Raw genomic sequence first — 21,764 nt, forward strand, 5'->3', positions numbered from 1 at the left:
CAGAGGGTCCTGCTCAGTTTCAAAAGCAGGGACTCAAAGCGGAACTTGTACACCCATGTTCACTGCAACAATGCAAGGTGGAAACAACAGATTAACGGATAAACAAAATGAAATACTATTCAGCTTTAAAAGATAATAAAATTCTGATACAAGCTACAACATGGATGAAACTTAAAGATATTATATTGAGGGCTTCCCTGGTGGCGCAGTGGTTGAGAGTCCACCTGCCGATGCAGGGGACACGGGTTCATGCCCCGGTCCGGGAGGACCCCACATGCCATGGAGTGGCTGGGCCCATGAGCAATGGCCGCTGAGCCTGCACGTCCGGAGCCTGTGTGTCCGGAGCCTGTGCTCCGCAATGGGAGAGGCCACAACAGTGAGAGGCCCGCATACCGCAAAAAAAAAAAAAATATATATATATATATATATAATATTGATACTAAGTTAAAGAAGCTAGACACAAAAAGACAAATATTATATGATGCCACTTACATAGGTACCCTGAAGAGTTAGATACAGAGATAGAAAGTAGAAAGGTAGATACCAGTGGCTAGGGGGATGAGAGAATGGAGAGTTATGGTTTAAAGTTTAGAGTACAGGGACTTTCCTGGCAGTCCAGTGGTTATGACTCCGTACTCCCACTGCAGGGGGCCAGGCTGGATCCCTGGTCAGGGAACTAAGATCCCACATGACGTGTGGCACAGCACAAAAAAAAACCAAGAAAACTGGGCTTCCCTGGTGGCGCAGTGGTTGAGAATCTGCCTGCCAATGCAGGGGACACGGGTTCGAGCCCTGGTCTGGGAAGATCCCACATGCCACAGAGCAACTAGGCCCGTAAGGCACAACTACTGAGCCTGTGCATCTGGAGCCTTTGCTCCGCAACAAGAGGCCGCGATAGTGAGAGGCCCGCGCACCGCAATGAAGAGTGGCCCCTGCTTCTGCAACTAGAGAAAGCCCTCACACAGAAATGAAGACCCAACACAGCCAAAAATAAATTAATTAATTAATTAATTTAAAAAAACACAAAAAACAAGAAAACAAAAATAAAGTTTAGAGTACAGAGCTTTACTTTGGGATGAAGAAAAAGTTCTGGAGATGTACAGCAGTGATGGTGAGGTAGGAGGTAGATGGGCTCCTGGGCTGAGCCGCTGGAGTTTGTCAAGTGGAGTAAATTGTAGTTTGTTTTCCCTGACACTTCAAGGTAAAATTAATGGCAGAAGCTGAGCTCTGCTGGGGTAAAGAGATAAGATGACCACATCTATCACTACTGAGGTCAAGGAGACCTCCCCTGCTGCACGTGCACAGGAAGGATCCTCAGGGGTCAAAAGGGAGAGGGCACTACCCCCATAGTATGTGTCGTCAAATTTTCCCAGAGGCCTCCACACTGGAACCCATCTTGGCTAAAAGATGCACACACATATTGGATAGGGCACTGGGACAGGTCAGATGTGGGAAAATAGCCAAGATAATTGGCCAGAGGACAACAAAAACCCTGAAGAACTGCCCCATGTAAGGAATTTAAATCATCTTTCTGGTGCACTCCTCATTAGGAAGGATAGCCACACTCTTCTCTGGGTGTGTATTTCTACTTTGCTCCTGCTCTAAATAAGCTGCTTCTTTGTTCTCTTTGCACATACAGTGCCTCCAATAAACTCTGTGCCTGCTTTACAATGTCTCTCTGTGGAATTCTTTCTTCAAAGAGGACAAGGACCAAGGTCCTCTCATCTGCCGACATCAATGGTTGCACAAGAACGTGAAAGTACTTAATGCTACTGAACTGCACACTTAAAAATGGTTAAAATGGTACATTTTATATTATATATTTTACCATACACAACCCTTCAACGCACTATGGAGAACAGTACGGAGGTTCCTTAAAAAACTAAAAATAGAACTACCATATGATCCAGCAATCCCACCCTTGGGCATATATCCAGAGAAAACCATAATTCAAAAAGATACATGCACCCCAATGTTCACTGCAGCACTATTTACAATAGCCAGGACATGGAAGCAACCTAAATGTCCATCAAGATGTAGTACATATATACAGTGGAATATTACTCAGCCACACAAAAAAAGAATGAAATAACGCCATCTGCAGCGACACAGATGGACCTAGAGATTGTCATACTGAGTGAAGTAAGTCAGACCGAGAAAGACAAATATCGTGTGGTATTGCTTATATGTGGAAACTAAAAAAATGGTACAAGTGAATTTATTTACAAAACAGAAATAGAGTCACAGATGTAGGAAACAAACTTACCGTTACCAAGGGGGAAAGGAGGGGAGGGATAAATTGGGAGACTGGGATTGACATATACACACTACTATGTATAAAATAGGTAACTAATAAGAACCTACTATAGAGCACAGGGAACTCTACTCAATACTCTGTAATGATCTACATGGGAAAAGAATCTAAAAAAGAGTGGATGTATGTATAACTGATTCACTTTGCTGTACAGCAGAAACTAACACAACATTGTAAATCAACCACACTCCAATAAAAATTAATTAAAATAAAAAACTCTTCAAGAGTTTCCCACTGTACTTAGAATAAAATTAAAACTATTTACTGAAACCAAGCAGGACCCTGTGGGGTCCTCCTGGGTACAAATGTCTTTCCATGTCCCCCCGCCCCCCATTTCTTATTTGTAGGGAAAAGGCTGCAGCCTCCTAGGCCTCCCCTGCGTTCCAAACGGGAGATTCAAACAGATACTCACAAAAGGCAGGGAATGCAGAAACAAAGGAGGAGCAGTCAAGATACAATAGTGACGGGCTTCCCTGGTGGTACAGTAGTTAAGAATCCCCCTGCCAATGCAGGGGGCACAGGTTCGAGCCCCGGTCTGGGAAAATCCCACGTGCCACAAAGCAGCTAAGCCCATGCGCCACAACTATTGAGCCTTCACTCTAGAGTCCGCGAGTCACAACTACAGATCCCGCATGCCACAACTACTGAATCCCATGTGTATAGAGCCAGTGCTCCGCAACAAGAAGCCACCGCAATGAGAAGCCCATGCACTGCGACAAAGAGTAGCCCCTGCTTGCCGCAACTAGAGAAAGCCACACACAGCAACGAAGAACCAAAGCAGCCAAAAATAAATAAATTTTTTTAAAAAAGATACAACAGGGATAAGCACAAGATTCCAGAGTTCAGGATTTTTGAGCAGGAGCTGCCCATTCTCCTTGCACGGTCCTTGCAATAAACCTTTCCTAGCTCTGAATTCACATTGGTTAGTTTGGCCTCACTGTTCATCTGGCATACAAACTTGTGTTCAGCAATATGACCACAATCCCGAAGGTTCTGCATAGCTGACTTCTACCCTTATCTCTGTCTGTCCTAATCTCACACCACTTTCCCCCTTGCTCACTATGCTACAGCCCAGCTAGGCGAAACACACCAAATTCTTTCTGAACTCAGGGTCTATACAACTGCTATTGCCCTGCTTGAAATGCTCTCCCCATGGCTTATTCCTTTTCATCCTTTAGTATTTAGCTAAAATGTCACCTCTTCAAAAAGTAGCACTCCCACTGCTACCCCACCTCCAGCCTCAAAGAACTCTCTATCAATCTCCATATAAAATTATGTACAGTACAATCCTCCCTCAGTATCTGCAGGGGACTGGTTCCAAGACCCCCAATAGATATCAAAATCCACAGATGCTCAAGTCCCTCATATAAAGTGGCATAGTATTTGCATATAACATATGCACATCCTCCTATATACTTTAAATCATTTCTAGATTACTAATAACACCTAATACAATGTAAATGTTATATAAATAGCAGCAAATTCAAGTTTTGCTATTTGGAACTTTCTCGCATTTTTTTCCCAATATTTTCAATCCACGGTTGAATCCACAGATGCAGAACCCGCAAATACAAAGGGGTGACTATATTCTATCTTTAAAACCTTAACCAAGTTATTTTATCTCCCTATACCCTAATGTCCTCACTTATATCATGGAGACAACAGTACCTATGTAATACTGGTGAGGATAAATGACACCTCATACTACTGTCAATAAATGTTAACATTTATTATTAGTATCAGGTACTTACACAGCAATTCCAGTAATTCTTAAGAATCTTAGTAACCTGAGTTAATACAGGGGATGTTTTACTAGACCCAAATAAAACTCCTGATTAGCTCTCATGTCCCTCCCAGAAACCAGTCCCCAAAGACAAAATTTATTTCCCACTAATCACAGAAATATCTCCCCCAATCAAGCCAGTCTCTGTCTCATTCAGTAACAATAATAATGTTACTCGAAAACTGGGTTCGCCTTTTGATGGGTGTTGAGCCAAAAGACACAACCAGGCCGAAGAGCAGAAGGAAGGATTTATTATTATTTGCAGCAAGTAAGGAGGGATCTTTCCCAAAGCAGTGTCTCTCGGAACAGTAAAATTGGGGAAGTTTTTTTATTTATTTATTTTTATTTTTATTTTTATTTTTTTTTTGGTATGTGGGCCTCTGTTATGGCCTCTCCCATTGCGGAGCACAGACTCCGGACGCGCAGGCTCAGCGGCCATGGCTCACGGGCCCAGCCGCTCCGCGGCATGTGGGATCTTCCCGGACCGGGGCACGAACCCGTGTCCCTTGCATCGGCAGGCGGACTCTCAACCACTGTGCCACCAGGGAAGCCCGGGAAGTTTTAAGCTAAGGGTATATGCATATTCAGGAAGGTGCTTGGGCAGCCATTTTATTTGATTGAAGTTAGAAGGATCAGAAAAGGTCAAAGTCATCCCTTAGGTTCCAGCTGATCTGGTAGTTGAGCACTTCAGGCTAATCTTCACCACTGAAACAGAACCTGGAGCCTTTACAACTGATATCATTATCTTTGCTTGAATGTTTCTGCATTCTTCTGTGCCCTTAAGATCATTAATTACTGAGATCTGTTCAAGGGCAAGCATTATGTCTAGGCTTAGATCACAAAATGTCTTAGGCCAAAAATGGCTTCTGTCATGTCAAGAAAGCCATGCCTGGTTCTCTTCCTCCAGGGACCCCCTACCCTATCTACTTACAATAATACCTACGGTTATATAACATTTTTATTTACCAGACATGCTTCCTTACAGCCTCTCATTCAGTCAGTAGCAGTCAGGCTGCAGTCTTGAAAAAAATTTCTTCGCAGAATTTTTGTACAACATGAAATACCACATTGGTAGTGGTCACTAAAGAATTACCCAGTCCTAAAAGATGACATAATACCATGCTGTTGATGAGAACAGCTCCTCTTCCATATAGCCTAAAATGAGACTAGAGTATCTGCTTAAATGCTACCTGCGCCAGAAGGATTTCAGAACCTCATAACCTTACTCTAGCCCACTTTGGCCTTCTCTCACATCTCACAGCACATTACTTTATACCAACTGATTTTACACATCATATCACTCTATCATGTGTGTAAGCCTTGTCTAGCCCACTTTGGCCTTCTCTCACATCTCACAGCACATTACTTTATACCAACTGATTTTACACATCATATCACTCTATCATGTGTGTAAGCCTTGTCCCTTTAAGTTCCAGGTCCTTTAAGGGCAAGAGTAACATGCCCTACACTGCAGCCACAACTCCCATACAGCCTGGAGAAGAATCAGCAGAGATGCCTTATATTTAAGCACACCCCTGAGCCTAACCCCACCATCTCCCAAGCACCAATGTGACCTCCCTGCAATGTTTCTGGGGGTGAGGGGCAGAGGAGATGGAAATTTCAAGATAAAATTACAGTTGGTGGGTTGCATATCATCCACAGACCGAACCAACGGCAGATAGAAAGTATTTAAGAAAAAGCAATTCCAGAAAGTTCAAAAAGCAAAACTTGAATGTGCCATGCACCGGCAACTATTTACATAGCATTTACATTGTATTAGGTATTATAAGTAATCTAGAGATGGTTTAAAGTACACAGGAGGACGTGTGTAGGTTATATGCAAATAATACGCCATTTTATATAAGGCACTTGAGCATCCCATAGATTTTGGTATCCATGGCTGTGGGGTGGTAAAGGTGGAGGTGGACCTGGAACCAATGCCCTACGGATACCGAGAGACAACTGTATCTTCAATTATCCATTTCTAGGCTGGAAGGCCCTGAGAAGAAATCTAATTCAGTATTCTCACGTTTCAGATGAAAGAACTAAAGCCCAGAGATGTTAACTGTCCTGCCTAAAATGAGGCAATGAGTTAGTGGCAGAAAGTGCACTGGTCCTGAACACAGGTCCTGACTCAGTATTTAGGTTTTTCTCTATTCTATACTACCTCCTGTACCTCCATTAGAAGGATTGCGTTTGTCAGTACTGAATGAATTGTAGTATTAAATGAACCTTGTTCTTTTTTGCTTTAAAGGAACGTAACAAGAAAACAGTAATGGCAGTTTAGGGCAATGATCCTAAAATTCTGAAGATGTGTAATTTGTTCTTTAAATTATCAAGTTCACATATTAAAGTTCAAATATGTTGATTCACATAAATCAAAGTATTACAAAGTTGCTACAAGAAGAATTTAAGAAATCTTTGATCTCTTTTTTTTTTAAACATAGGCAAAAAACTACGATAGAAAAAATATGAAGTAAAACAAAGATAAATACAAGGTCTTCTGGATGTAGATATCTTCACCATGATCAATAAATACAATGACAAGAAAGAACACATTTCCAGAAAAAAAAAGGAACGGAGTGGGGGGTATGCAGAAAGACCCATATTCAAACACAACCTTTACTAGGTGCAGTTTCATTTAAAGCATGAAAGAACTTGATTTATTCATTCATTTGCTCACTTATTCATTCACAATATTTATTAAAGCACCTACTATGTGCCAGAAACAGGAAATGTAAAAGATGAAACGAGACAGGATTCCTGCTATTCTGGAGACCACGCTTTAGTAGGAGCGGGATGGTTAACAAGCAAACACAGAAACAAGCCAATTGCAGCTTGTGATAAACCTACGGAAAAAATAAACAGGGTGATGTGAGAATGTGTGAGGAGTCTATATGAGCTATGAGGTCAAGGAAGGCCCTCTAAGGAGGTCTGATCTGAGAAAGAAGGGGAAGTACAAAGTCTGGTTCCAATTTCCTTCTAACTAAAACCATTAGAATTCCAACCAGAATCTTGGGAGGAGGAGTAAATTCCTCATTCCTAGTCTCCTCAGTACAAACACAGGAGAATGAGAGGGATCCCAATCCCCACATGGAATGGCCTGGTTTGGAGAAATTGTCCAAAGTGAACAAAAGGAAACTCACAAGCAAAGAAAGCTCTGTATTCCCCTTTCTTAAGAAAATGACAGTTCCACTGTTCAGTAACATATGAACAGTAATGACCTGACATGGTGGACTTTACACAGAAAAACATACTCTTTTTGGCGTTTTCTACTATGAAAAGGGCGGTCGTAAGATGAGGCAGGAATAAAGTCTATATAGCAATCCACTGGCATGTTACTTTACAATTGTTATTAAGCATTTTAAATACAATTTTTCAAATTCTAAAATATTCCTTGTTAAAAAACACAAAAGTAGTAAAACAAAGAACATGGGGAAATTGTTTTCTTAATTTGTATATTTACTGTGTTACGGGTCTTAATGTATTCACTCCCATTTACAAGATTTACACATAAGCAAAGATCTGTTCAAAGCTCTACTATGCCACGTGCCAAACAGCAAACGTGCAAGCAACTAGATGTCTGAGCAATTTTTCAGTGGTCTCTCCCTAGCCAAAGACCTAAAGACAAATATGTTAGTACAACATTATTACTAGGGAAAAGTAAAGATGGAGAATCAGTGAATATTTAAACTAGAACACCCTCATTTTAAAGACAAGGAAAGGGAAGCACAAGGAGGATAATGACTACCCAATGTCAAAAAACTGGGGGAAATTAGGCATCCAAACTCTCAGCACAGGACTCCAGTGTTTTTTCAAAAGCAAGGAACAAGAATCTACTTTTCAACTGGCACTTTTTAAACAACAAGATGAAACAGAAACCATCAGAGTAGGTTGTACACAATACAGATTTTGTTTTGTGAACCTTTTTTCATTTTTTTATATATATTTTTTTCATACATAGATATGCACACACAGTTACATATCTATGGAGTCTTGAGGTAAGAAGATCTCTTGCTACGGGTTGCAGTCAAAAATATTAAAAACACTACATTTCACACGGCCTATCTAGAAATACTTCCTTGTATTGATATTTTTATGCAAACGTTGCAATAGCAAGGCTGAAAAAATTAATAGATGGCCAATCCTACCTTGGAAATCTTTCCTTCAAATCCCATTTTTGCATTCATTCAGCACTCTACTTTTTGTGCCGTTGACTATAGCTAAAGTAACTATCGACAGCGATAGCAGCAACTAGCAAGCACAGAAGCTCTCATTCAGCCAAAGGTGCTAGAAGAATCACTGGCTATTGGTCTCCTAAGGAATTTATAGCTGGAAAAGCAGATATTTATTACAAAAAGACACAGTATGTTCACTAGAGCGCAGAGGTTCAGAGAGTTCTCTCCAAAAAAAGAAATAAGTACGCCACAGACTTGTCTTTGAATGTAATTTCAGAGGAAAGGCTCATTCCTAAAATATTTTCTATTTTCTCTCCATAATATTGCCTAAGGCTAATATCTAGGGGAAAAAATTTAACATAGGACACAGCATCCACTCCTAAATAGGTCTAAGATTTAAAATGTGAACTGCCTTGGGAGAAGCTACACTAAAATTCCACCTAAGGGGCTTCCCTGGTGGCACAGTGGTTGAGAGTCCGCCTGCCGATGCAGGGGACGCGGGTTCGTGCCCCGGTCCGGGAAGATCCCACATGCTGCGGAGCGGCTGGGCCCGTGAGCCATGGCCGCTGAGCCTGCGCGTCCGGAGCCTATGCTCCGCAACGGGAGAGGCCACAACAGTGAGAGGCCTGCGTACCGCAAAAAAAAAAAAAAAAAAAAAAAAAATTCCAGCTAAGATACAGAAATATCACATCTCAACATATAAGATCAGTTTTCGATGGCATATTGGGGAAAGGCAAGAGAAGACAACAACATTGAAGAGTATAAAGACCGATAAAAGAAAATGGGTAAAATAAGTCAGGGTTAAGAAGAGCATGTTAGAGCAAAAGGTAAACTACCCAATCACTATGTCACAGTAAAAGTTTACTCCAAAATATATTACGCACTACTAGATATTTCCGTCTCGGAACCTGACCTCCCCACTGCCTCAGCCAATCATGTTTTGTGCCGCATGACCCCATGTCCCCTTCCACAGCTAACTAGACTAGCACTGGGCACCTCTGCCTGAGGCCTCCAACAAAAATTGGCCCCTAAAAAAACCAATATGTTGGGGGTAGGAGCAAAAAGTAAAAGAAATCACAGAAACAAACAATGAAGTTGAATTAGGGATTGACAAACTCAAGTTATATGAAAGCAGGCATAATAAAGAGGCTATGAGTAAAAAAAAAGATACGTAGTAGGGAGGAAGACAACTAAGCATGTCAAAAATGCAGAGAAAACATGTGCAGCTCATGAAAGAGGGATGAAGTGGTCAGGAGAGATTCCTGTTTATGGCAGCTTTCTAGTTCTGTCGTGTATATCCCCTTCCTCAAGGTGAGTGGAAAATAAAAAAACCTAAGACACAAATAAATGACTAAAAGGGTTTACATCATTTTTTTTCCCACATTAAAAAAACTTATCATTGCAAAGTCTGAGTTAGAAGAGTCCTTGGAATCAGATCAATTCACTATTTGAGAGAGAAGGAAATTGAGGACCGCAAAGGAAACTAAGGTTGTATAAATAGCGACAGAGGTAGGACAAGAACCAAGGCCTCCTATTTCTACAGCCATTACTCTCTGTCCTAAACAGCACTAAATATCACCAACAGAAAAATTTTTACTCAAAACGAGTATTTCTGCCACACATTTTTAAATGAATCAGAAATCTTTATGCGCATTATGCCATCTCCCACAGTTTAAATTTTTCACTTATTTACTCTCTGGTTCTCTGGTATTCTTATGAAATACATTCATTAAATTTCTCCTTTTCTTTGTAAAGGTGTTTTTTTAATGTATGCGTCACTCAAGACATTACACAAAATTCATCATGCTCCACTGGCTTTTCCTCACCGTACCTTTACATAGCATTACTCAGAACATGTTATTTCACAGACTGCACAACAGTGCTTGAACTCAGAGTAGTACAGAACAGACATTTTAACTGAAAACAATTTCAACTAAGGACCATAATGATTTCCCTGGAGAAAAACTCAACACCTATGTCACTAAAGTTCAGAGAAAACACTGCAAGAACAATCGAAACTGAAGAAGAACTAATGTGAAATGTTTCAAGTCATTCCTTATAAAATGTATTGCAATCATTCAATTTCTCCTGAGACCAAAAACTACAACTTGGAAACACAAATCCCAAAGATGGGAAATTACTGAACAGTGGGAAAGTGTAGAGAGAGGAAGAAAAAAAGTTGGCATAGGGTAAAGATGGTGAAGCCCCACGTCAGGACTGCAGCACACCTAAATGCTTATTCTGCCAGAATAAACACTTAAGCTCCTCTAAGGATCCCCTACAGGACACAGCTGGGGGTGGGGTAAGTCCTTGAACCTAAAGCTGATCCACAGAAAAGCAAAGTCATCAATTTCCTAAGAACATTCTCAGCCATCTTAAAACAGCAGAAATTGAGAAACAGCATATTTTAAAGAATTCTTTGCTTAGGTTTAAGGTGAACAAGGTACATATAAAGTGAAGAACACACAACCTAGAGTGCTAACTATTAAACAAGGAAAAACACAAAACTCACCAATCTAGGGGCCACTTAAGTATAGCTAATGTATCATACTCAAGAGAATTTTTTCGTTAAGCGAAGAATTCATGGCGTTGTAAGCATATTACTTCTTATTCTAGCATCTTAAAGGTGTGTACTGTTACCACCATTTAGTGAGAAAATTCAGGCTTAGAGCCTTTAATTAACCAAGGTCATTAAAGCCAGGCAGTGCGTCGAGCGGGATGGGAACCCCGGCTGTCTTAAGGCTTGCGAGAGTATAAGCCGCAGTCGACACAGCTGTTTAAGTTCATCCTTACCAGTCACCCAGGAGCTGAGTTTTGAAGAGGAAATCTAAAAAGGGCATTTGACTTTCTCTCTCTCAAAGCAGAAGAGAACTGAGCTGTCAGAAACTGAAAGAGAAGTGAGGGCGGCTGGCTCGCGGGCTCTCCATACCCCCAGCTCAGGTCAGTCGCTCCCCAGCGCCAGCGGCCACGGGACCGAGCCCGCCCTGCTCGGATCACGCAGCCCGAGCCACGCTCGGTTCTCCGCCCGGGGCCAAGGGGACGCGGCTGTCAGACCCTGAGGGGCAGGGACAAAGAGCCTCCCCGGCCGTGGCCGGGGGCTGCGGGCCAGTGGCCGAGCCGGGGCTCCGTAGACGCCCGGCGGCAGCGGCCCCGATGGGGCGGCGTGCGGACCGGTGCAGAGTGCGGCAGAGGAGGGGCGGCCGCCGGCCCGAGGGGCTCAGCCAGAGACTCGGACAGGGCGAGCGGAGACGCCTTCCTTCTCGCCCTCTCCCCATTACCTTGTTTGTGGGCTTCTCGTCACCGTCGCCGACGCCAACGGGCTTCCAAGCCGGGGCGGCGCAGCGAAAGCCGATTAGCGGGCGTCAACAGCTTCCTGCGCCTGCGAAACAGCCTCCAGGTCGGGATGGAGAAACGCCGGGGCTGGGAATCAAGGATAAGGTTGGTTCTCAGCTGGTGGAGATTTTACTCCTCTCGTCCCTCACACTCCGCTTCCGCTCCGCCTCCTGGCCCGGCCCTTCCCCCACTTCGGACACCAGCCGCCCGCGACGTGCGGCATTGTGGGGGATGTAGTCCCGGAAGGCGGAAGAGGCGGCACGTGTTTCTAACCCGTCGGCACCTACTCCGGGTCAGGACAACGCCGTTGCACAGCAACCAGAGGCGCCTGCAGGCTCCTTTTTCGGATGAGCTTAGCTTGAGGGAGGAGTTCTCTCTGCCTTAATTCGCTGCGGACGCTGAAAGGAGAGCGTAGGCGTCTCACTCATACCCTCCAGCTGGGAACTAACAGTTAACACGCTGTTGGCTTGAGGTAGAAGGGCTTAGTATGATTAAAAGTGTACTACTGACAAGAATGCCCGTTTTTGCCCCGAATGTCCGTAGCCAACGGAGTAAGGCAAAAATAACCGACTAAAGATTGAACAGGAAGAAACAAAATTGTTGTTTTTCACAGATAATATCAATATTATGTACGTGGCAAATCCAAAAGAATTTGCAGATAAATTGTTACAATTAATAAGTTTAACAAGGTTAATAGACACAAAAATAGTATTCTTAAAAAATACTTATTTCTATATTCCAGGAAAAAAAGAGAATTGAATTTTCTTTAAGTTAGAGAATTTGAAGCTTACAATACCCTCAAACCAATATCAGATATCTAGGAATAAATCAAAGAAGTGCAAGACCTATATGAAGGAAACATTTTAAAAACATTGAACAAGACCTAAACAAATAAGAGAGAATAACACGTTCACAGATTGAAAGATTCCATACTGAAAGATGTCAAGCCTCCCCAAATTAATCTGTAGACCCAGTGCAATTCCAGATAAATTTCAGTAGATTTCTGTGTGTGCATGTGTGTGTGTGTGTGTGTGTGTGTGTGTGCGTGTGTGTGTGAGAAAGAGAGAGAAACTTAACGAGCTAATTTAAGTTTACGGAAGAGCAAAGACAAGTATACATGAGGAAGAGGAGGAAATAAAACAAGTATATATGAGGAAGAGGAGGAAGACTTGCGTCACCAGATATCAAGCTTTATTATAAAGCCATAGTCATTAAGGCAGTGTGGTATTGGATCAAGGATGCACCAATATACCAATAAAACAGAATGAAGAGCGCAGAGATGCGCCAAGTCTTCAGTAGCAACAGCCGCTCCCAACGATAGGTCTGAGCCTCGCCAGCCCCTCCCCCAGGAGACCGATGCAGTCGGCCAACCTCTGATATATTTAAAAAAAAAAAAAAGAATAAAGAGCCCAGAAAGTCTCATCTGTACATGAAAGTTTGATTTACGTTGTCATGATGGGGATGCAGAGCAATGCCTAAAGGATGGTTTTCAAAAATTGGTGCTGGGACAAATAGATTTCCATTTGGAAGAAAAAAAATGAAATTGGGCTCTTTACATTACACACCAAAATCAATTCCAGGTGGATATTAGACATAAATTTGAAAGGCAAAACAATAAAGCTTTTAGAAGATGAAATAGGAGCAAATATCCATGACCTCAAGAGTAGGGGACAGACTTTTTTAATTAATCCAAAAGCACTAATTATAATAGAAAAACTGATAAATTGACTACATTAATATTTAAGACCTGGTTTCATCAAATGACGCCGTTAAAAGAGCTAAAAAGCAAGCCTCAGAATCAAATAAGAAATTACAGCATTATGCTGTACACCTTAAATTTGTACAGAACTGTATGTCAGTTATCGCTCAATAAAGCTGAAAAAAATTTACAGTATATAGAACCAAGAGAAGTCTTGTATCCAGGATATATAAAGAACTACAGTCATAAGAAAAAGAAATGAGCAGGCAAATTACCGAGGAAGAAATCCAAATAACCAATAAACCTGTGAAAAAGTGTCAATCTTGTAAGAGAACAGGGAAATTTGAACCGCAGCAAGATAACACTACACCACCGACCAGAATGGCTAAAATGAAAGAGACTGACAATTACAAGTGTTCTCACTAAGAGTAGAGCAACAGGAATTTTTCACTTTACTATAGGGAGAGTAAATTAATAGAGCAGTTTGGAAACATTGTTTGGCCTTATCTACTAAAGTACAGAGGCCTGTGCATGACTAAGAATACAGGCCTGTACATGACCAAGCATGTCACTTCCTGGTATATACCCTAAGAAAGGCTCATGTGCACCAAGATGCATGTGTAAGAATGTTAACAGCAGTACCGTTGTTATAGCTAAAAACTGTAAACAACCCAATGTCCTCTATCAACAACAAAATGGATAAATTGTCATATAATAATAGACATAGAATATAACAGAGAAATGAACAAACTACATGGAATAATATAGATGAATCTTAAAATATAATGTTAAGAAAAAGAAACCACTCTCGAAAGAATATATAATGTATTGTTCCATTTTTATAAAGTTCAAAAACATGAATAAAGAATGCATACTTAGGTGCTGAAACAGTAAAGAATAGGAAGGAAATAGGTACCATAAAAAGGAGGTTAACGGCTACCTATTAAGACAGGAGGAACTCTATGGGGAGAGGATTGAGACTGGGAAGTCTCTTATGGTAGGGGGAGGGGGGAGAACACAAATATATAAGAAGCCACAGTAGAGTGTGGTATCTATTATATGTAGAGAAAAAACATTTCTATCTGAGTGGGAAAAGTCCACATGGTAGGCAGGCACAAAGGAAAAGAGGCAATACAGGTCATGTATACAAAACATGGGATAACCTGGATACAGATTACCTGAGCTGTCCAGTACAGTAGCCACTAGCCATATGTGGCTTTTTTTTTTTTTTTTTTTTTTTTTGAGGTACGCGGGGCTCTCACTGTTGTGGCCTCTCCCGCTGCGGAGCACAGGCTCCGGACGCGCAGGCTCAGTGGCCATGGCTCACGGGCCCAGCCGCTCCACGGCATGTGGGATCTTCCCGGACCGGGGCACGTACCCGTGTCCCCTGCATCGGTAGGCGGGCTCTCAACCATTGTGCCACCAGGGAAGCCCCATATGTGGCTTTTGAGAGCTTGTAGCGTGGCTAGTCTGAATTGAGATGTGCCGTAAGTGTAATATACACACCAAATTTTGAAAATTTACTACAAAAAACATAAAATATCTCTGTGGTTTTAAAATACTGATTATATGTTAACACAATAATATTTTGGATATATTGGTTAAATAAAATACATTATTAAAAATTAATCCACTTGTTTCTTTTTACTTTTCAAATATGACTACAAAGAAAAATAAAACTGCATATGTGGCTTGCATTATATTCCTATTGGACAATGCTTCTATAGAGATACATCAAACAAACAGACAAACAGAAAGAGAGGAGAGAGCAAAAACTTAGAAGGCTTAAATGCCAAACTAAGAAACTTTTACTTAATTTGAGGAGCCACGCAAAGTTTTAAGATGGGGAGATAGTTATGTATTTGTCTGTGAGATTCTATTTTGTTATCTAATATTTATGTATGTTAAAGCAACCTCCTCTATTAGATTATAAACACATTACTATCCACTGTTTCCAGACACTGGTAGAAGGCACTCGGTAAATATACGATGAATAAATAAATCTTCCTACTGGCCTCATACACAAATCTCTGGATACCATATATAGTTAATAACTGCAGTTTGATAGACGTTTCCCTGGCCAAAAGATTCATCTATTGTTATTTTCAAGATTTTTCATCACCTCCCTTCTATCTCACATCTGGGTAGACAAAGAGTAAATTAATTTGGAATGTTGAAGGTAATAATTATTGTTATATTTTATAGCACTTTACAACTTAGAAATCTTTTTCTTAGATGCAGTGGGATGTATTGCCAAACTCCGCACACTCATCTGTCAAAGGAAGACCTAGAGTCAAAAGAATGTAATCAGCTAAACTCTGGGCTAAACCTGTGGGGAAATGGTGGCTCTTTCCTGAGAGTTTGAAATATGGAGAACAGCAGGAGGGAGAGACACAGGTCAGAAATGAAGGGAGCCTCCCTGAAGGACGCTATGGTTGGGAAAGCCTAAAACTGGAAGCACCTTCCACTGGGCTTTGAGGGGTACATTCAAGTTAACAGAATCTTTGCTCCTCCTACATTGTGATTTGTTTCTGTGATATACCAGACCCTTCGTGGACAGTTCTATTTTTCCACATAGTGGTCCAAGGGTTTGGTCTGGGGGAGTCTGACAGGCTAGAAAAGGGAGGCCCTAACCTGCCCTTCTTTGGGGTTGGGTAATGTGAGAGGAGCCTGCTAACCACAGGAAAAGCTCCTAATCAAAAGTGTAATAAAGAGTTTGGGCCAAGACAGGTTTTTTGGGGTTTGTTTTGTATACAATATGATATGTTTTTATTTAAATGTGTCTTTGTATATGTATATACACATATATATCATTTAACAGTATGTAGAAAAACCTATATCAAAATAAAAACAATGTTTAGTTTTTTTTTAATTGTATATGGGAGTATAGTTGATTAATAATGTTGTGTTAGTTTCAGGTGTATAGCATAGTGATTCAGTTATACATATACATGTATCCATTCTTTTTCAAATTCTTTTCCCATTTAGGTTATTACAGAGTATTGAGCAGAGTCCCCTGTGCTGTATAGTAGTTCCTAGTTGGTTATCTATTTTAAATATAGCAGTGTGTACATGCAAGACAGGTATTTTAATTCTCTGCCCCTAAGCTATGTCCTGTGACCATTAACTGATTGCACAACACAGGTTGCTCTTGCCAATGAATAAATACATCCAAGTCCAGCAAGAACTCATCATATCTTGCCTAATTCAAATTTAGGCTTTCCTTTATAGAAAGCAGATCTTATTTATTTAAACTCCCAAATGTAAACTGCAAAAATGCAAAGATGAGCATTCAAATTATCAAGATCATAATGACCATTATATTTCCTAGCAGGTGCTCACAGTTAGGGAGATAGATTTTAACCAACCAAAAGGTGCAAGTATCTATCTTTTTTTTTTTTTTTTTGCTAACTTGCCTAACCACAAAAATTACCTATATTTTGTTCATTATTACAAAATTCAGAATAATTACTCCATTAAAGCAAATGACTTGATGAATGCTATTGCATTCAAAGCTCATTACTATACATTTTTTCCACATAAGCAGCTAGATTTAGAAATTAAAGCCTCCGAATATTCTAAATTAGATAAAATTGATTCAATTTTTAATAACCATGTTTGATAAATCCCGAGGATTAAGCCACTTTCCTTGGCTATGACTTAGTTTACCCATTCGTTAAAAAAATGTTTAGGTATCTCTCTACCTACTCTTCCTCAAATAGATTATGAGATCTTCTCAATCGAGATGTATGACATTGAGGGCTTCCCTGGTGGCGCAGTGGTTGAGAGTCCGCCTGCTGATGCAGCGGACATGGGTTCGTGCCCCAGACTGAGAAGATCCGCAACGGGAGAAGCCACAACAGTGAGAGGCCCGCGTACTGCAAAAAAAAAAAAAAAAAAAAAAGATGTAAGTCGTTGCAAATTTAGAGAAAAGGTGTGACATAATGCAGAGTTGTATTAATATTTTGGTCTAAGCATTACCCAACTTTATTGCGTTTTAATTCTTACAATCCCAAGAGTTTTGTCTGTCATAAGTTCCACTTTAACATGTACTATAAAATTCACATATTCCAATACCTTCCCCATTGTACACTACTCAGATCAATCCTTTAGCAGAACAGATAGATGCAGCCTTAAAACGCTAGTCCCTGTCAGATCCATCTATTCCCACCCACATCCTGTCAGCCATCTCTCTCAGATTCCATAAAAAGTGAGAGGGAGGAAACAAAGAAAAAGACTTTAATGCAGGCATTAACTACAGTCTCTCCTCATTTCCTGCCTCCCTACTCCTATGGCTGATGATAACAAACAGGGCACACACTCTGTTATCATAAAAATAACCTTATCCATTCAGTTATTCCATCAACAGGTATTTATGGAGCACCAACTTCCCATCTTTATACCCGGTTCCTTGGAGAACACATGGCAAGCACAAAACAGGCCCGTGATTGATGATTTCATGAGGAGGCTGGAAAAACAAGTTTTAAGGAAAGTCATTAAAGAGCAATATATATATTACCAAATATGATACCAGTAATAAGTGTTATAGAAATTCAAGGTGATATAATGTTTATAATGTGCTTAACTCAGACCGGGTGGTAGATAAGTCCAATCATAAAAGGACATTATTAACTTTGGAACACTATTCTTCTGTTATTGTGACTGCAGGGAACACACAACCAAAGTGTTCTAAACAATGTATAGAAACTATACGATCTGTGGAAAAAACACAGTAGCTGACATTTGTGTAATTTTCAAAACATTTTTGCATTATTTCTTCTAATTGTTATAACTCTCCGAGAGGTACACAGAGAGGATACTATCCCAATTTTTTGTTGAGGAAACTAAGGCTCAGAGTAGGGACATGACATGCCCAAGAAGACAAAGCCTGTAGGTGGCAGAGGCAAGATTAGAAATTAGGTCTTTTGATATCTCAACTAGGACCCTACCCTTACAATAATAGTACCAATCTGTTTTCAAGATACTTGTGAAATGGAATGAATAAAGAAAGAAGACATTTCCCTCGCTTTTCCTGTGTATGGGATTAACCACAAGAAAGTCAGAGACTTTAGTTTTCTTTCCTACAGACTCTTAGCACCTACACCAATGCCTGGCTCCTATTAGGTATTCTCAGTAAACATTTGTTGAAGACGTCAACTCTAAACATTTGGGGGAAAGCTTGATTTGTTTAAAGCAGAGGTTCTCAGAGACCCATCTATAATTCAGTGCCTAGCTGTCTAAATATGGATGTTAAAACTACAGATCTCAGAGCCTCATTTGTGGAAATTTTGATACAGGGGGTCTTGAGTGAGACCCAGGAATCAATGTTTTTAAAATGATCCTGTAATGATTCTAATGAGCCACTAGGTTTAGAAACCTCTGGTTTAAACCATCTTGTTTCTCTATTCCTCCCTCCCTCCATCTTAGTCATCTTAGGGAGAAGCCAAAAGCAGATGGGAGAAGCCAAAAAGCAGATGGGAAGAGAAAGGTAAAGATGAACAAACATGTGGCCCTACAGACTGACCCTTAGGAGAGAAACTGCCCCAGGTCCCCGATCATTTTCCAGTTTTCAACTGCAGTCCCTTATGAGCCTCGGTTCTCTTTCATTTATTGAAGTATTCATTCAGCAATGTGCCAGGTGCTGGGGAAATAGCAGTGAGCCATCAAAGTCCCTGCTCTCATGGACTGACAGTCCAGTGAAAGCAATGAACAAATGGATGCTATGTCTGGAGATGGTAAATGCTACGAGGAAAAGTAAAGCAAAATAAGAGGATGGAGAGTGGCAAGGGGGATGGGAACTATTTTATACAGGGTGGTCAGGGAAGACCCGTCTGAATTGTTTCATGAGACACCTCTGTATCCCTCTAATAAATTTACCTTGCCTGAAGCCATCTTGATTGAAGGGATCAGTAGCATTTCTTGACTGCAGACAACAGAAGCTAACTGTAATTGTCTTAAGGAAAAAAAGGAAACATGTCAGGGGTTCAATGAATAGAAAAGAGGCTATAGAACCAAACTGAGAAGATGGATAGGGACTGAGGCATCGTTGGAATGTCCAGTGGCCCAACAATTGTCTTTTAACAAGGATAGTCTGGCCAGAACCCCTTTACCACTACTATGCAACACTGCTAGCCTCTGAAGGTACCCTTAATGAAACTTAATGACCTCTTACCTTTGCATCGTTTGCTGCAGACTTAAGGCTGCAGGTAGGAGAAGCTGTAAGGTCAAGTCTAAGGCCACCTGCTCCAGCTGCAAAGTGTTAGGGAGGAAAGAACTCTCTTCTGGGGCAACCAAGGAGGGGAACACAGCATGAACTCCCCAAAAGCTGCCATCTCATGAGAGATTCCCCAGGTGAAGGCCTTGGATACTACACTAACAAAAAAGACACAATTCCACTATAGTCTATGTGTTTTGCAACTAAATTAGCCTTGACATAACCCCCCAGAGGAAGGCTGTAACCTAGACCAAGTCTGAACACAGAGTGTAAAATTCTATCCTGCCCTTGGACATTTAATAAGCATTAACTAGGCCCAGTGCCAGGATGTTAAAGACCCAAATGTGAGATAAAAAAGAAAAAAGATTCTTGACTTTATGATCCTTAAGGTCTAGATGGGGAGACAAAACACATAAAAAAGAAATTTCAAAATAAGAGAGCATATGAAATGGGCCAAAAAAAAAATATTACTGCTAGTGTGAAGCAGTTCAATGTAGTGCTTTAAAACCCTTGCTCTGGGACTTCCCTGCTGGCGCAGTGGTTAAGAATCTGCCTGCCAACACAGGGGACACAGGTTTGAGCCCTGGTCCGGGGAGAACCCACAGGCCACGGAGCAACTAAGCCCGTGCCCCACAACTACTGAGCCTGCGCTCTAGAGCCCGTGCGCTGCAATTACTGAGCCTGCGTGCCACTACTGAGCCCGTGTGCCACAACTACTGAAACCCATGCACCTAGAGCCTATGCTCCGCAACAAGAGAAGCCACCTCAATGAGAAGCCTGCACACCGCAACAAAGAGTAGCCCCAGGGCTTCCCTGGTGGCACAGTGGTTGAGAGTCCGCCTGCCGATGCAGGGGACACGGGTTCGTGCGCCGGTCCGGGAGGATCCCACATGCCGCGGAGCGGCTGGGCCCGTGAGCCATGGCCGCTGGGCCTGCGCGTCCGGAGCCTGTGCTCCGCAACGGGAGAGGCCCGCGTACCGCAATCAGACAAAAAGAATAGCCCCAGCGAGCAGCAATGAAGACCCAGTGCAGCCAAAAATAATAAATAAATAGATTTGGCTTAAATAAATGAATAAATTAAATTAAATTAATAAATAAATAAAACCCTTGCTCTAAGGCTAGACTGCCTGTTTGAATCCTGCCTCCATCCCTTAGTAAGGGCAAAACCTTGGGAACGTTAGTTTCTCTGAGCCTCAATTTCCTCATTTGTAAAAATGTGGATAATAAACATACCTACCTTGTAGAGTTCTAGTGAAGATTAAACTGAGATAATCCATGTAAAACCCTTCATACCATGCCTAGTCAACACACAGTAAGCACCAATACAGGTTAGCTAAGTTAATAGCTATTGTAGCTCATCAGTATCAATTGATGCCGTCAATTGCCGTCATTATTTTATAAATTACAATGAAAGAAAATCACTTCCCAATTGTCTCTGTGATTCTCTACCACTCTGTCAGTCTATACATCAATTACATCAATTACATTCAATACATATGGTACCAATAATGCCTTTAACTCAGTTGAAGTGATGACAATTTGAAAAGCTATGACCATAATTACTGATATTACATCTATGTCATAACTGCCACCTGGCTGATGGTGAATGCAGACACATCCTAATTTCAGAGATGTTAATGTGTAGAAAAAATGGGTGTCTTAGAATTTTTTTAATTATTACAATTTATAAAATTCTAAGGGACTCAGAAGAAGCCAGGAGTTTGTTCAGGAGCTCAAACTCTGCAGTTTTATAAACCAAAAGGACAAAAAAGCAATAGCTTTGACAGATGTTTGCAATGAATCATCTTTGTTGCTGTAAACTTGTAGAAAACTGTTAAAGTGTTACCACAGTGAATAGTAAAAGGAAAGCATTTTCAGAACTACCAGGCCAAACTGATGTGCAGAGAAATTTTCTCAGAATCCAAGAACTATAAAGGTGTAAGGGAATCATGCGAGACTTGACTCTATCCCTTCTACATCACCCTGACATCTAAAGGTCATCCAATCTTTTTAAAAAATCCCTCCAGTGATAGTAAACTCAAAACTTTCAAAGGAAGTTTATATCATTTTAGGGAAATTCTGCTCAAAGTTCTTCTGTATATTAAAAAAAAAAAATCTTACTTCTGTGCCATCTACCTCTTGGCCCTAGTCCTACCCTTAGGCCCATACCCTCAAACATAATCACTCTTCATTCCACCTCAAGTGCCCTCCCAACAGCCCTCACCTCACCTCCCCACCCCTCT

At 41.1% G+C, this 21,764-nt stretch overlaps 1 protein-coding gene and 1 long non-coding RNA gene across 5 annotated transcripts in view; both read right to left on the minus strand.

Moving 5' to 3' along the window:
• The window catches only part of CCDC126 (coiled-coil domain containing 126), a 108,643-nt gene that overhangs the window by 42,765 nt on the left and 44,114 nt on the right, over positions 1-21,764 (minus strand). Inside the window, exon 1 of one of the 4 annotated variants that reach the window (XM_067746147.1) lies at positions 11,554-11,826. The exons of 2 other annotated variants lie outside the window; for them this stretch is intronic. The gene's annotated coding sequence lies outside the window, so the exon portion shown is untranslated. Of the gene's footprint in view, positions 1-11,068; positions 11,210-11,553; positions 11,827-21,764 lie in introns of those variants that run through there. One more of the 4 variants, XM_067746150.1, reaches the window with a different exon arrangement.
• LOC137228564 (uncharacterized) lies at positions 16,175-20,441 on the minus strand. The gene is made up of 3 exons (XR_010945306.1): positions 19,185-20,441; positions 17,649-17,775; positions 16,175-17,185 (listed from the first exon to the last, which is right to left on the minus strand). It is a non-coding gene; the product is annotated as an uncharacterized lncRNA (long non-coding RNA).

Source organism: Pseudorca crassidens, chromosome 8 (genome assembly GCF_039906515.1).
Source record: "Pseudorca crassidens isolate mPseCra1 chromosome 8, mPseCra1.hap1, whole genome shotgun sequence".
NCBI classification, from domain to species: domain Eukaryota; kingdom Metazoa; phylum Chordata; class Mammalia; order Artiodactyla; family Delphinidae; genus Pseudorca; species Pseudorca crassidens.